Source organism: Rhipicephalus microplus, chromosome 9 (genome assembly GCF_043290135.1).
Source record: "Rhipicephalus microplus isolate Deutch F79 chromosome 9, USDA_Rmic, whole genome shotgun sequence".
Taxonomy (NCBI): Eukaryota; Metazoa; Arthropoda; class Arachnida; order Ixodida; family Ixodidae; genus Rhipicephalus; species Rhipicephalus microplus.
The window spans coordinates 50,844,735-50,859,427 of record NC_134708.1 but is presented as its reverse complement, the minus strand read 5'-3'; the positions used below and the strand labels follow the sequence as shown (position 1 = coordinate 50,859,427).

The 14,693-nt window shown below is 41.2% G+C and overlaps 1 long non-coding RNA gene across 3 annotated transcripts; it reads right to left on the bottom strand.

Annotated features, from left to right (window-relative positions):
* Positions 1–1,099: 1,099 nt before the first annotated feature.
* Positions 1,100–8,907, bottom strand: LOC142771779 (uncharacterized). Of its 3 annotated transcripts, none has more exons than XR_012886148.1 (3): positions 8,491–8,907; positions 4,952–5,067; positions 1,100–2,246 (listed from the first exon to the last, which is right to left on the bottom strand). It is a non-coding gene; the product is annotated as an uncharacterized LOC142771779 (long non-coding RNA). The 3 variants fall into 3 exon arrangements; XR_012886147.1 differs by having other exon boundaries at positions 1,100–1,254; positions 8,491–8,788; XR_012886146.1 differs by having other exon boundaries at positions 1,100–5,067.
* Between the last annotated feature and the right edge of the window lie 5,786 nt (positions 8,908–14,693).

Here is a 14,693-nt window from a genome sequence, read left to right as displayed (position 1 = left end):
ACATTCCCTCTGTTTTCCTATATATATATATATATATATATATATATATATATATATATATATATATATATATATCTGTGTGTGTGTGTGTGTGTGTATGTATTCATGCACACATGCATGCACACACACACGCACACGCTGTTGTCTTTGAGTTTATTCAAGCAAAGCGACATTTGCATAGTTCACTACACAAACGTTGGAGCGGGCTCACGAATAAAATCAACATATGTAGCTTTTTAAAGGTACATAATCTCATGACATCAAGGCAAACAAACTATGACAAATATAAAAGCAATACCGCCTTATGTCGAACAAACTACAACTACTTCGAGAACCATGGTTTAGAACCCAACCAAGCTGAAAGTTTTTTCATCCACTAGGGAATGCACAATATTTTATTCTCATGTGCCTCTAGCTACCTACCATTATTTTTTTTATGGAGCATGTGTTGTTTCAGAGTGGAGCACAGATGTGTGGATAATCACAGCTCAAAGTGGCCTCTCATTGCACCCTCTTCTACGGCTCGCCTTTCTTTTCACAAATTTACGACATTCTCCCTTGCGAGCAGCCAAACTAAGTTACTTTCCAGATCTCAATCTACACTGTAACCTCTAGTCAACAAACTCTCGCCCACCTTGCGCACTTTTTTCTTTTCCAAGAAAGCCTGTTGATTACTCACTTTTTACGGCCTGTTGGTTTCATGATAACGAGACATGTGCAGCCTGAGGCCCTGATTCCGTGAGAACGATGCACTGCAGTGGTCACAGGAAAAAGGACGTGTCCTGGTGTGGTTGTGCATGTGTGTCACAAGAGACATTCTCCGTGAGAAAGATGCACTGCATTGGTCGCAGGAATATGGACGCTCTCTTGAGTGGGTACGCTTGTGGGTTATGAGGTACGATTTTCGCAAAAATGATGTGTTGCATACGTCACAGGAATAGGGACGCTCTCCTGTGTGGGCGTGCATGTGTTTCATGAGGTTTGATCTTTCTGAGAACGATGCACTGCATATGTCACAGTAATAGGGACGCTCTCCTGTGTGCGTACGAATATGTCCTGCGAGATGATTGTTCCGAAAGAATGCAGCTGGACACAAGTGGCAATTGAAGGGCCGCTCGCCGGTGTGTTTGCGAAGGTGTATTCGCATGTTTGAACTGTACTTGGTCACATAAGTGCACTGTCGGCAGGAATGCAGTCCGCCTTGGACGGACACGAGTGAATGGTACCGCTCACAAGATTCCGAAGACAAGGAACCTGCAAAGCCACGTGAAATACATAAAGCAATGAAAACCATGTCACACAGATTTTCTGAAAATAAATTACAGCACCAGGCAATGACAAATAGTTCCTGCCCTTGTAAATGAAGCATACTATGCAAACCACACGTTACTGTAGTAGTAACCATGCAGTGACACAGCATGTTTTACAAAAGTTGCCATTTCTCTCTTCAAGTGTTTCATTTACCCCTTTGTAGGTTGCCCTATATCTTTGTATTAATAATGTTAAGATCGGCTGTGGTATAGTAATATATACTACAAAGGAATAGTGTAAGACGAATTTCAATAAAATCAAGCCATTAGTTTATTGCAAAAAACTTATGGGAGTGTTTCGAAAAGGAGCAAAACACTGCCATTGTAGGACCGCGATAAGAATTGGTAGCGCGGCAGTTTTTGTTTGCTTTTATTTGCATTGCGGCGCAAGCTTGTGAAGGCATGTCAGCGGCGGGCAGCCAGCGTTGCTTGAGTGACAAGCGATCGAAGCACGACCGACCGGTTTTGCCGCGAGCGCAGACACACGGCGCCAGCATATTACCCTGCTTTGTTCAACGCCAGAGATGGTCGAGCGTTTCGAGTTACTATTAACTCAAGGAAAAGGGAACCAACCGGGGCAACAAAAGGGGCGAGATTATAAACGTCGTTGTGACGGCCCCCTAATTGCCTCTCGGCACTGGCAGTCGGCGCATCAACGGGACTCTTCCGAGACCCCGCGCACCGCGGTGACTCCTCGCATCGGTTCGGCTTATGGCCCGGCCACGTACTGTTTGCGCGCTTGCAGAATCGGCGGCGCGCGTTGCGAAAACTCTGAAGTCGCCGACGACCTTTTCTGCCGGTCCGGCTTTGGTGCAGTAGCTCTCAGAAGCGGGCTCGCGACACGGGAAATGGTAACGGCCGCCCGTTCGACGCCTGGGTTGCCTGTTGAATCGGGCATGTCTTCGACTGCGTCCCCGTTTATCCGGGCAAATGAGCCTGTAAGTAGAAACATGCGCGGTCAGCGAGCGGTTCCTCTTACGGCGCACAGAGGCAAGAGGATTATAGCCCCGTCGTCAAGAAATTGACGTGGTAGAGGGAAGTCGCCCTACGGCCGCAATACCGAGTACGGTTAGCTCTGTCTAGATAATTGTGTGCCGCGAAGCTGGCCCTGGCCTCTATGCTTTTTCTAGTTTTGTTTTATTTACGTTTTGGTTGTTGCGTTGTTTGGGGAGAGTGCATGAGTCCCACGTGCACGAAGGCGGCATCCTCAAGGCGTTTTTTTTTTTATCTACCTAGTGTACTGTCCAATCAAAGGACAAGCAGGTGATTATTTGCCGAGAGTGTTGTAAGGGCGGAGCGCCAGGAAGGGATAAGAAGAGGCCCCGGGGCTCCACCAGGTGTTCTGAACCGAGCTTGCGGTGTTAGGCACCATCGGCTCCGCCGAACCCCGTAGGGTCGCCCTACATAAGTCGGTTCATTTCCAAGTTGTTTTTCTTTTCTTTTCTTTCTTTTTTTTGTAACATTGATGTCCATTGTTCTGTAAAATCTGTAAATACAAGTTTTTCTCAGCCATCTAGAACTTCTTCAGCGTTGCTTCTGCTTCATCGTCAAGTGACCAGCAGGCCAATAGCCGCTATTGGGATAGCGGCGTATGTTTCTTCTCCCACTTTGCTACACCACCGCGGGTGGTGCGCCTCGGGCGCCGAGTGGGGAGAAGTGGTTTCTTCTACATCGAGAAGAGAACCTGATTTTACTGCCATACTGTCTCATTAAGGCCCCACCTTGTGATTGCATCAATGGGTTTTTGGAATGAAACGGCCAAAACAAGTGGCACAAGTTATCACTTTTCGAGTTGAGCTGAACAAGTAGTGCGGACCTCATTTTAGCAGGAAAACACCCCCTTCAGCTCTTGTGAGCCTTCATGACACTGTGGTCTGTTCCTGTGAAGCTTACTTACCCGCAGGCACCCACCAGTTGATTTTTTTTTTTGTCCGTTGTAAGGACCCTGCTTTTGCTTTCAAAATTATCAACGACAGCTGTTGTCTCTGAATATGTGCAAACGTTTCAAGAGGAACACGTTATGAAGGGTGCACGTTTCCATGCACCAATATCCGCAATGGCGCTGAGGGTTGAGCGGAGTGATTTGGCAGAGGATTGTTCGATGCATTTATCGATCAAGTTATTGCGCATGTTTACAACAACACATGATGATTGGAAGCTAAAGTCACCACTCCAAAAAATAAGACAAAGAGGCAGGTCTAGAGCAAAGAAAAATTCAGAAGCGATCATTAAAAAATTTACCGAAATCGACACCATCGTAACACTACAACCACCCTTTTAAAACACAATGAAAAAATTTTCCATAATTTTGGAAAGGCTTGGCTAAGATATGTATGACTTAGCATTTCCCTAACTACTGCGATGATGTTGCCAAAACATTTTCCGGCAGATGGAAAACTGGGATGTATATGTACATGTTGCACAATGTTAATATATACAAAACATTCAGTGAATGCACAGGAGCCCTTATTAGATGCAAATATGATACTTTGCCTCATCAGCCAACTTTCTTTGTATCAAATCGATACATTAAGTGCCAACACATTGATGTATTAATCATATTTTCTCTTTTTTCCTAGGACGATGCTGTACAGGAACTCATTTAATATTTCAATATATGAAACACAGGAAACAAAATAGTAATCAAAGAAGTTCAGATAAAATAATCTGGAAAAATGCAAAATATCATAAACAAGGCGTCATATGGCATCACAGTTTATGGCGGTCAACATTGATTGTGCATTTATGTGGACTGCATAGTGTACTAGCGCAACGTAATGTGTATACTAGCACTATTCATACACTTCCCATTAAGGTTTACATCCTTTTTGAATGAAAGCATAATGATACTACACAATACAAACTGAGATATTCAACACATATTGTTTCAGACACTTACATGACCACACACACATGTAGATATTCCACCTCATCCCAATGTATAACTATACTGAATCATGACAACCACAACAAAATTTTCCATGCTGAAAAAGCCAGATAAGCTAACATGCTACCTTGGATATATTATGAAACACTGCATTAAACTTGATGCACTAGTATTGATAAGCACCACCTCAGAGGGAAGCTAATTAATTGTAAAACCAATGATTCAATTAGGAATTGAACTAAGTTAGGTGACCGAAGTGAATAGTGGAACAATCGGGCAAATTTCAGTCACTAAGTGGCACAGTGAGTAAAATAACGTTTGTTGTACACATTATTTTAAGATTCTCTTGAGCAGTATACCGAGACATATTCAACGGTTTTACAGAGAAAACGACAACAAACACTAGACAGCTGCTGTATGCTTATTAATAATATATATATGTGTTAATGTACAAACTCAAGGCTGCCACTAACAAGTACGGCAGTTAATTACTTACCAACCTGTTTCTCTTAGTGCATAGAGATAAGTAAAGGCATGCCTTTATCAATACCTAACTTAAACCAGTGCTGTGTAAAACAGACAATTTCTTCACTCTGACTGAGACACCCACTGTATGCCGATCTATATTAAGCTCTTCCCAATTTCAGTTGCCTAACAGTATAAAAGGTAAATTGTCAACTTCACTCGTGTATCAACAGAAATCTATCAACACGGTCACATCACCACAACAATCTTGTGTTTGTAGTGTATTGACCTGCAACATTAGCCTAGAATGCTGTCCGATTTGTAAAAAGAGGCTGGTTGAATGCATTTCTGGAAAAATCCAAAGCATACAGCATCTTCACTTTTTCATACAAGGAATGGACACATCTGAAACAGCAAAAAAACCACTGTTAAAACCAGAACAAACAACATAGTAAGCTCCAATATATTTTTACCTGAGGCATCAACTAATCTTGACGGTTAAAAAATCCTTAATAAATTACACTTTCTAAAATTGTAATTGAGTTACCACTTTTTCAGTACCTAAATAAGGTGATACAAATTTGAGCACACTATGTGTAAGAGAAATATGAAAATGAACAATTGATTGCTAAAGCATATAACAAGTGAAAGACACATATGTACAGCGAGCTAAACCAGCACAAAGAGAATTCGTTTTCTCATTTTCAGCACACTATATATGAGTGGAATATAATAAATACAGCTTCTGGCAGCCAAACAAATACTTGTCATTAACTGTAGATGTAATCAACTATAGATTCCAAAAAACTGAATGCGTAGAATGTTTTTTTTTTTTTTTTGGCACATTGCAAGACGTTTCGGGGGGTGTGTTTCTCGAGCTTTATAAATAATGAAGTGCTGGACGTTAAAGTGAACACAAATGCGCGACCTAAGTCTGCAAATAAATACAACTGAATGCAATGTGCTCACTGCAACACTGTTTCTCTTTTAAATGGAAACTTGGAAAGAGTTTTCAGAGCGGTTACTCAAAAAGAAGGAAAGAACCGCAGAAATTTACAAAAACATGTGTCAGTAAACAAACTGCACAGAGCTGAAAAGAATTAATTCATTGAGAAACAGGCCAGATTTTTTTGCATGCTGGAATGCAAAGGCAATCTGTTATATTTCACTGGTTTTCGCTAGCAGTATAATTTAATCATACAAAGGCTACAATGGCCATGGAGCACCAAGGAATGTAAAATGTAGATGCATTAGTGTAACAAGTGATTATGGCCAAATCTAATGCGACTTCAAAGGGCCAAGAACCAGGTGAACTCATGCATAAAATGACTATAATTAAAAAACTGTAAAAACATATGTACACTGAATGTAAAACATTTGTACTTCTAATAAGCAAGTATCATGTACATGGGTACTTGTATTTGCATAAAGCCAGCATTCATTTTTACACCATAAGAGAATTTATTATATCCAATCTTAGTGGATAAAACCATTCAACCTGTCGCATGATAGTAGTGGAACAATTACGAGCACTGATGATATCATGTAAATAAAGAGAGTGGGCACATTGAATTCAAGAAAATCAAGTGATACAAACATATCTATTAGTTTCACATAAGCGGCCAAACGGTGATACAGACCAAGAACTCACTGATACAACCAAAATTCACACAAATATAGAACATCTTGTTGCTTTCAATAACCGGGCCATTCACTCGGACACCTTTGCTGGACAATGTGACAAACGAGCTATTTCAGATCTCAGTACAGCACACCGATTTGGTGAGGCTGGCTTCATTGAGCGGCTGCTGCTGCTGCACGAGTATCGTCCACACAAACACGACCTAGCACCAAACAAAACATACTAATACTAAAATCCTCTTACATGCAGTCAACTAATTCTTCTTGACATCCCTCTCAACTATTCATGCATAAACTATGATTTCTAAAGCAAAATGCAGTTTTTCCAAATGTTTAATCAATGAATGTTATATATAAATGATAATCAATGAATATTGCGTATGGGGAAGTTTCCCCATATGCAATATCAAGAGTTCTGTTTTTTTTTTTTCAGAGCATTATATATATATATATATATATATATTGTTGAGGCGTTTATTAGCCGGCAACCAGCGAGCATACACAATGGCGACAGTCACAGCCAAGCACGGACTCTCAGCGCGAGCTGTGTCCTTGTTGGGTAGCCCCACTAGAAGGTACGGTTTACGTACATGATAGTTAAAAGATGGAACTGTACAGAAATCGAGCAGAGAATAAGCTTTGTACAAAGATTCAGCTCTTATTTACTAAATGTCTTTGGCTTTTATAGCCCGTCGTACGCTTACATGGAGGTCCAAAAGGCGCGGACTACTCTCGCCACAAATCAGGTGACGAAGTCTCAGTGGCCCACCCACCAAAAAGGGTGCAGATTTTGGACGACTCGGCTGGTGAAAAATACGGGCAAAAAGGTCCAATGGCAACGCGAGAAGCCACACAATTTCGACTACCTGGGGTTCTTTAACGTGCAACCAAATATGAGCATACCGCCTACAGGATTTTCGTCTCCACCTGAAAATGCAACCGCCCTAGCCAGAATTCCATTCCACGACCTGCGGGTCAGCAGCCAAGTACCTTAGCCACTAGACCACCACTTCGGGGCCGTTTTCTAATCTTTGATTTCTACTTGTGCAAATAAGGGCACAGAACCTTGCACAGACACGATTGACCAGCCAGAGAGGCGAAGACGAGGAACCTGCAGAGCCACAAAGAGAACAGCAAGGCAATGCAAGCCATGCATCACAAAATGCACGGAATCAGACAGGAGTACAGGGGCATCAACAAGGGCGGCTGGACTTGTAATTGAGATGCATGGTAGCAATTGCCTGCCAAAGCTATGAGTTACTGAAACAGTAACAGTGCAAAGATTCAAGATTGGTCATCCTCAAGCTCCACCATTTCAAAGAGGTCTGATTTGAATGAAATTCAGATATTCCTGGTAAACAGCAACAAATGTGTGCTAATGCGCCACGATAGTAATCTTTGAAGATTTTAAATTTATTGCACCTTTCTTTATAAAAAAAAAATGTAAGCACGACACAGGACAGCGTTCGCGTCAATTTATATTAGCTCAGAACTTTTTTCTGGCGAGAAAAAAACAGTCAGATTCTTATGCATAACGCAAATGCTGCACATGCAACAGTAGACTATTAATTCCCCCACGATATTATACAATGATTTTATACAACATACTTAAAATGCATCTTTAGTACAAATAAATGACTAAAAGAGCGCACAATTCAACTTAAATCACCACATGTAATTCAATCATCAAAATATTTTATATCATCTGCACATAGAATTCCCAACCGATATAAAAAATGACATGAATGCATTGACCCTCACAAACTATGAACGGTATATAAAAAGAAATTGGTACGAGTGAATAAGGAGCCAATTTAGGCAGGAAAAAATATGGCCACATGAGGTGCCCTTACAAAACGATTGGCCCTCAGATAATGTCAAAGTAGAAAGACAAATCGAGTCAGCTGACGATACTTTTGTCACCCGACTAGTTCGATAGCGTGGCAAAATAACTTAAATTGGAAGGACGACAGGGCCAAATGAAAACACTACGGAACTATGGTAAGTCACCTACATTTTTTTTTTACTAGGCTAAACTCGCATAAAAGTAAGCATTACTTAGAAGACTTGCAAAAGTAATAGAGCAGGCATTACCAGCTACCCAGCCTGAATTAGTATTTGTAAAAACATGCGATTCCCTTACACCGTTGATTAAAGATTATATGCCGCAAAAAAGGCATTTCTTACATTTTCAGTGGATTAACGTGCTGATAACTGTAGACCTGAATTCACCTGTTTCAATACAATCAATCAGAGGTGGCAGCTAGTGATCGTGTACGTACAGTCAACTGCAGATTTTTCGGACATGCCCGATAATTCAGACATCTTCGCGGCACCGCCACGAGCCCCATAAAATCAATGTATAAGAAAGTTTGAAATTTCGGACGCTCAAATCCCCCGGAGTCCAATTTTTTCGACTTTTTGACGCGACGGAAGGTCGGAAACCACCATGTCACACGCGATTACGATCGCATAAATGAGCGCTATGGTCTATGTGGCGGCATCTGTTGCTTGCACTCGTTGATCGTAAGCAGAGAAACACAAACAGCCTCCGAGATTTCTAACACTGGTCGTGTTTATCGTGCAAGGCTGCTTCGCTGACAATCAAAACTATCCAGCCGGAAATTTTTTGCCAAGAACAAAGTTCCTTTCGCTTTAGCGCTTGTGCTCGTGTCGTGCGTATCATTCTGGCTCTCGCGCAGCGCTCCTGCGAAGCGTTTTACCGCGCGGCGCAGCAGCCATCCCCACACAGAACTGGCTGCTGCGCCGCACGAAAGTGACGTCACTTTAAAAAATTAACGTAGAGCTATTTAAATGTGCGAATAAATACTTCATAATGCATTAAACTTACAAAAGTGTCCTAAAACAAGTGTGTAACGTGTTTTTTATAGTGCATAAATTAATTATTAACGCATTGTATAAAAATATTTGTTTTGTGTACTGTTTTTGTAGTATTAGTATATATTGCTCAAATTAACAACCTAATAAATTATTTGTTGGTTTATAAGTATTATTAAAAGGAAAATAAGTTGATTGATTGTTCTGTGCTCGAGGGTGCAGCGGGTTTGCCCCGGTTTTCGGTTCGGAGCGTCTTTTGATCCTACGACTACCCTAATACAGTACATGTGTACAGTATTGTACACATACAGTACACATACGTACAGTATCGCACACAATATTGTACAGTACATGTGTACGTTCTACATCGCAATGTGCCATGTCAACAGCATTCGCCGAACACCGTGTGATAAATCTGCATCGCAACGTCAACAGAGCGTTTCTTTGGTAGTCAGAGAGGAAATCGGTGGTCTGGTGTCAAATTAATGGGCATCCTTGCATTTCGTTCGCGAAATCTATGCGTCCAGTGACGCTGTTCTGGTACCACGTCTACTGCGGCGCGTTTTTCTGTCATCAGAGCCTCAATAAATAGCGTGAACAGCATTGCTTACCCAGTGGCGGAGGAAACGATGCAGTCAGTTGCATCGTTTTCGCTTACGGGCCTGGAGTTTTGAGTGTCCTTGTACGTCTCGGCAAGAAAGTGCATCGATTGTTGAACAAGCGTATAAATGTCCTATTCTGCGAGGATAATCAAACATTCGAAATCAAAGGAGGCGGCATTCAGGAAGATAGTGCAATATGTGCTTAGGAGAAACTTGTTAACTTGTGTCGCAGACAGTACATTATTGTTATTGATTTCAGCAGTGCTCTGAGGGACGAGGATCTTTCAGTGCGCTGCTAAAATCAAGAATGCGATCCAACTTGCGTATGCAATTTTCAGTTTTCGGCATTCAGGAAGATAGTGCAATATGTGCTTAGGAGAAACTTGTTAACTTGGGTCGCAGACAGTACATTATTGTTATTGATTTCAGCAGTGCTCTGAGGGACGAGGATCTTTCAGTGCGCTGCTAAAATCAAGAATGCGATCCAACTTGCGTATGCAATTTTCAGTTTTCATGCAGCACATTATTGATCGCCTTATATGACAAAGTTAACAAAAAAGTCATTTATGTACGTGCTATGCATGCCACGTTAAGCTTCTGTGCTAACTATACCCTTGCACTGGATATTAAAATGTTTACATGCTTACACTCTGAGGAAGAGATGGTCCGCTTATTTCTTTTAAACAAATCTGGAATGTTGGCCATGTTGTCGCTTGTGCCTCTAGACCAGGTAATCGTGTCTGGACCACCAAGCAAACCAGCTTGACCTCCCTCATGCCCAGGGTCACACATCTTAATTCATGCGGCTACGATGTGCTGCTGCACTTCCACTAAGTATGAGTTGAATATGTTCACAAGTAGACTGCCATATAAAGCACTTGCAGGTGCTCTTCGGTTTTCTTTTCTTTTTTAGTGCATTATAGTGCAGCGATTGGTTCGCAGGTAGGACTTGCAAACCTTGTACGGCTATGGACAGGGCTGACTATCGTAGCTTCGTATGCATGTAGAAACCTTTTCCAAGTAGAAAGGTTATTATCATCAACATAAGAGAAAGGTATACAAGCTTTTTTCATCCAACCTTTCTTCACAAATGAGATAAAAATGACTAACCCATTACTACTTGAATTACTAGCCATACTGTACAGGTTGCCATCAATTTAATCAATGCAACACCCAACATTAAAACCACACTAATTCATTAATTTCACCTGTGACGGCAATGTTAGTACAGTCAGCATTAGGCTGGCAATCCTGGCACTGCACGAGAGCCTCTTTCAATGTTGCCTATAGCAGCTAGATTACAAAAGCACTACAATTTTGTCGAAAAACTCACATGATCTACGAAGTCTTCACGTCTCGCTATTGAGGTGACCAGGGCATGGTTGGAAGTGATGCGATCATATGTCTGACTAAGGAGCTGAAGTGCTTGCTTCATGTGTGATGCCTGTATTGCGTTGATTTGCTTGCATCGGATTCATGCATTCATTGTGCACGATGACCTAAGCTGATACGACACATGCACCTTAATCTCTCATAACATAGACAGATTAAGAGATGCCCTTCTTGGCTACTTAGTTCATAACTGAAGCTCAACAGTGGCAGGACGAAAACATGTGGGTCTAAAGGACCGGGCAAAATCCTCCTGACCTTATATGATGGTCTACTGACAAAATTTGTCGCCTCCTCACCTACGCCAAATTTAGTGTTAGTTATAAACGTTTGGCGATTCTAAACTTCCAGGTATCAGTTTTGTCACTTTATTTATCTCGGCTAGTGATAAGGTAGCCCATGCCTTACTATAAAAGCTTGTTAAGACTTTCGCCTAACTCGGTTTATTACGAAGCCTATACAAATTGTAGGTTCCGATTTTGATGAGATAAACGTTAAAACTTCTTTTTCTGAGAGCCTTTAAGCTGTATGTTCTCCCCATTTTATTGAACAAAATTAGACGCCGCTCAAAACTACCCGAACTCATGATATGACACATACCTGTTACAAAAGTACGGTGTAGTAAATGTGCATTTTTGCCTCAAAGAGCCAATAAAAAGAAGAAACAAAAATGTCTGTGTAGGTCTACACTGTACCCTATTAATCCTTGGGAATTCAACAGCAAGTGATATGGATTACAGAAAAATGCTCAAAGCCTCAAGCTGTCAGTTGAGGTGCTGTCCACTATCATCATCATTAGCCTGACTACGTCCACTGCAGGACAAAGGCCTCTCCCATGTTCCGCCAGTTAACTCGATCCTGTGCTTGCTGCTGCCACTTTGCACCCACAAACTTCTTAATCTCATCTGCCCACCTAACCTTTTGTCTCCCCCTAACTCTCATGCCTTCTCTGGGAGTCCAGTTAGTTACCTTTAACGACCAGCAATTGTCCTGTCTATCCACTACATGCCCAGCCCATGTCCATTTCCTCTACTTGATTTCAACTATGATATGCTTAACCCCGTTTTGTTCCCTGATCCACTCTGCTCTCTTCTTGTCTCTTAAAGTTACACCTACCATTTTTCTTTCCATTGCTCGCTGTGTCATCCTCTATTCAAGCTGAACCCTCTTTGTAAGTCTTCAGGTTTCTCCTCCATAGCTAAGTACCAGCAAGATACAGCTTTTATATATCTTCTTCTTGAGGGATAGTGGCAATCTACCTGTCATAACTTGAGAGTGCTTGCCAAATGTGCTCCACCCCATTCTTATTCTTCTAGTTACTTCAATCTCTTGGTTCGGCTCCGTGGTTATTACCTGCACTAAGTAGAGATAGTCTTTTACTAAAAATTCGCGCTCAGCTTGACGACTTAACTCATCGCCGCAGAACTGCCCGCCTTTCGCTTCTCCACAAGCTCTATCATCACCCATACCTTCACCGCATTTTTGAAGCACCAACAGTCATCTTTCCAGGCACAGACCATATCTTCAAGATAAAATGTATAACTTGTCGCTCAGCTCATTACGCTAATTCCTTCATTCTCCGAACAATAGTTGCATGGAAAAGCTTGCCATCCCACATTGCCACTCAAGCAGATTTCCCAACATTTAACGAACTTTTACTCAACATTTCCGACTAGATATCCACCGCACGTACTCTCATTAAGCTTCTTCATATGTACATCAGTGTTTATTTTTCTTGTTATCATGTGTTAATGTTTTTCACGACCATTGTACACGCTTGATTTGTATTATTTATGTGTTAATTGCGAACTTTTGTATCCTAAGATCATGCCATCATTTTAGTTTTTTTTTCCTTGTATACTGTATTTGTTAGTGCCCTTAATTTATGTTTCCAGTATTCAATATTTCATCTCTACTTAATTTTTCTTTTTTTCATAGTATCTGATTTTGGTTGTTGTTGTTGCTTTTTGTATTTAGCTCGCTTTCATTATTTTGTTTAATCTTGTTTTTAGACTGTATAAGCATACAAAAATTTGTTTCATGTGTCCGTTCCCCTATGTAATACCCCTTCGGGGGCCTTTAGGGGTATTATGAAATAAAAATAAATAAACAACTTGAAGTGCACTATTAACTATCTTGAAGCACTGCTCTCTTCCGAGGTTGTTGTGCATTACTTTCTTTTTCTGCAGATCAATTCTAAGACCCACCTTTCTGCTCTCCTTGTCTAATTCTTTAATCATGAGTTGGAATTAGTCCCCTGAGTTACTCAGCAATGAAATGTCATCGGCGAAGCGCAGGTTACTAAGGTATTCTCTATTAACTCTTATCCCTAACTGTTCCCATTCTAGGCCTCTGAAAACCTCCTGTAAGCACGTGGTAAATAGCATTGGGGAGATTTTATCCCCCTGCCTTACACCCTTCTTGATTGGTATTCTGTTGCTTTCTTTATGAAGCATTAGGACAGCAGTTGATACCCTGTAGATGTATTCCAGGATCTTTGTATATGCTTCATCGACGCTCTGATTCCAAAGTGTCTGCATGACTGATGATATTTCTACTGAATAAAATGCCTTCTCATAATCTATGAAGGGTAAGAATAGTGGTTGGTTATATTCTGAGCATTTCTCTATTATTTGATTGATAGTATGAATGTGGTCGATTGTTGAGTATCCTGTTCGAAATCCTGCTTGTTCCTTTGGTTGATCGAATTCTAATGTTTTAATAACTCTGTTAGCAAGTACCTTTGTAAATAACTTGTATACTACGAACAGCAACCTGGTCGGCCTGTAATTCTTTTAGTCCTCGTCATCTCCTTTCTTATGTATTAAGATGATGTTAGCATTCTTCCAAGACTCTGGTACCCTTCCCGTCATGAGACACCTCGTAAATAGGGTGGCTAGTTTTTCTAACACAATTTGTTCTCCATCTTTCAGCAGATCTGATGTTACCTAATCCTCATCAGCAGCTTTGCCTCTTTGCATGCTCTCCAAAGCTTTTCTGACTCCTTCTGTCATTACTGGTGGGGTGTCATCTGGATTACTGCAAGTTCTTATAGTATTAAGGTCGTGGTTATCCTGGCTACTGTACAGATCTCTGTAAAACTCCTCCGTTATTTTAACTATCCTATCAATATTGGTAGTTATTTTGCCTTCTTTGTCCCTTAGTGCATATATCCAATTTTTCCCTATTCCAAGTTTCCTCTTCACTGTTTTGACGCTTCTTCCATTTTTCAGAACATATTCAATTCCCTCCATGTTATACCTTCTTACATCGAATACCTTATGCCTATTAATCAACTTCGAAAGTTCTGCCAGTTCTATTTGGTCTGTTGTACTTGAGACCTTCATGCTTTGACGCTCTTTAATGAGGTTATTCGTCTCCTGGGACAGCTTGGCAGTGTCCTGTCTAAGTACCGTACCTCCAACTTCCACTGCACACTCCATAATGATACTCTTCAGATTATTATTCATTGCGTCAACGCTAAGGCTGGTTTCCTCGATAAGAGCCGAGCACCTGTTCTGAAGGGAGACTCTCAATTCCTCTACTTTCCCTCACAGTGCT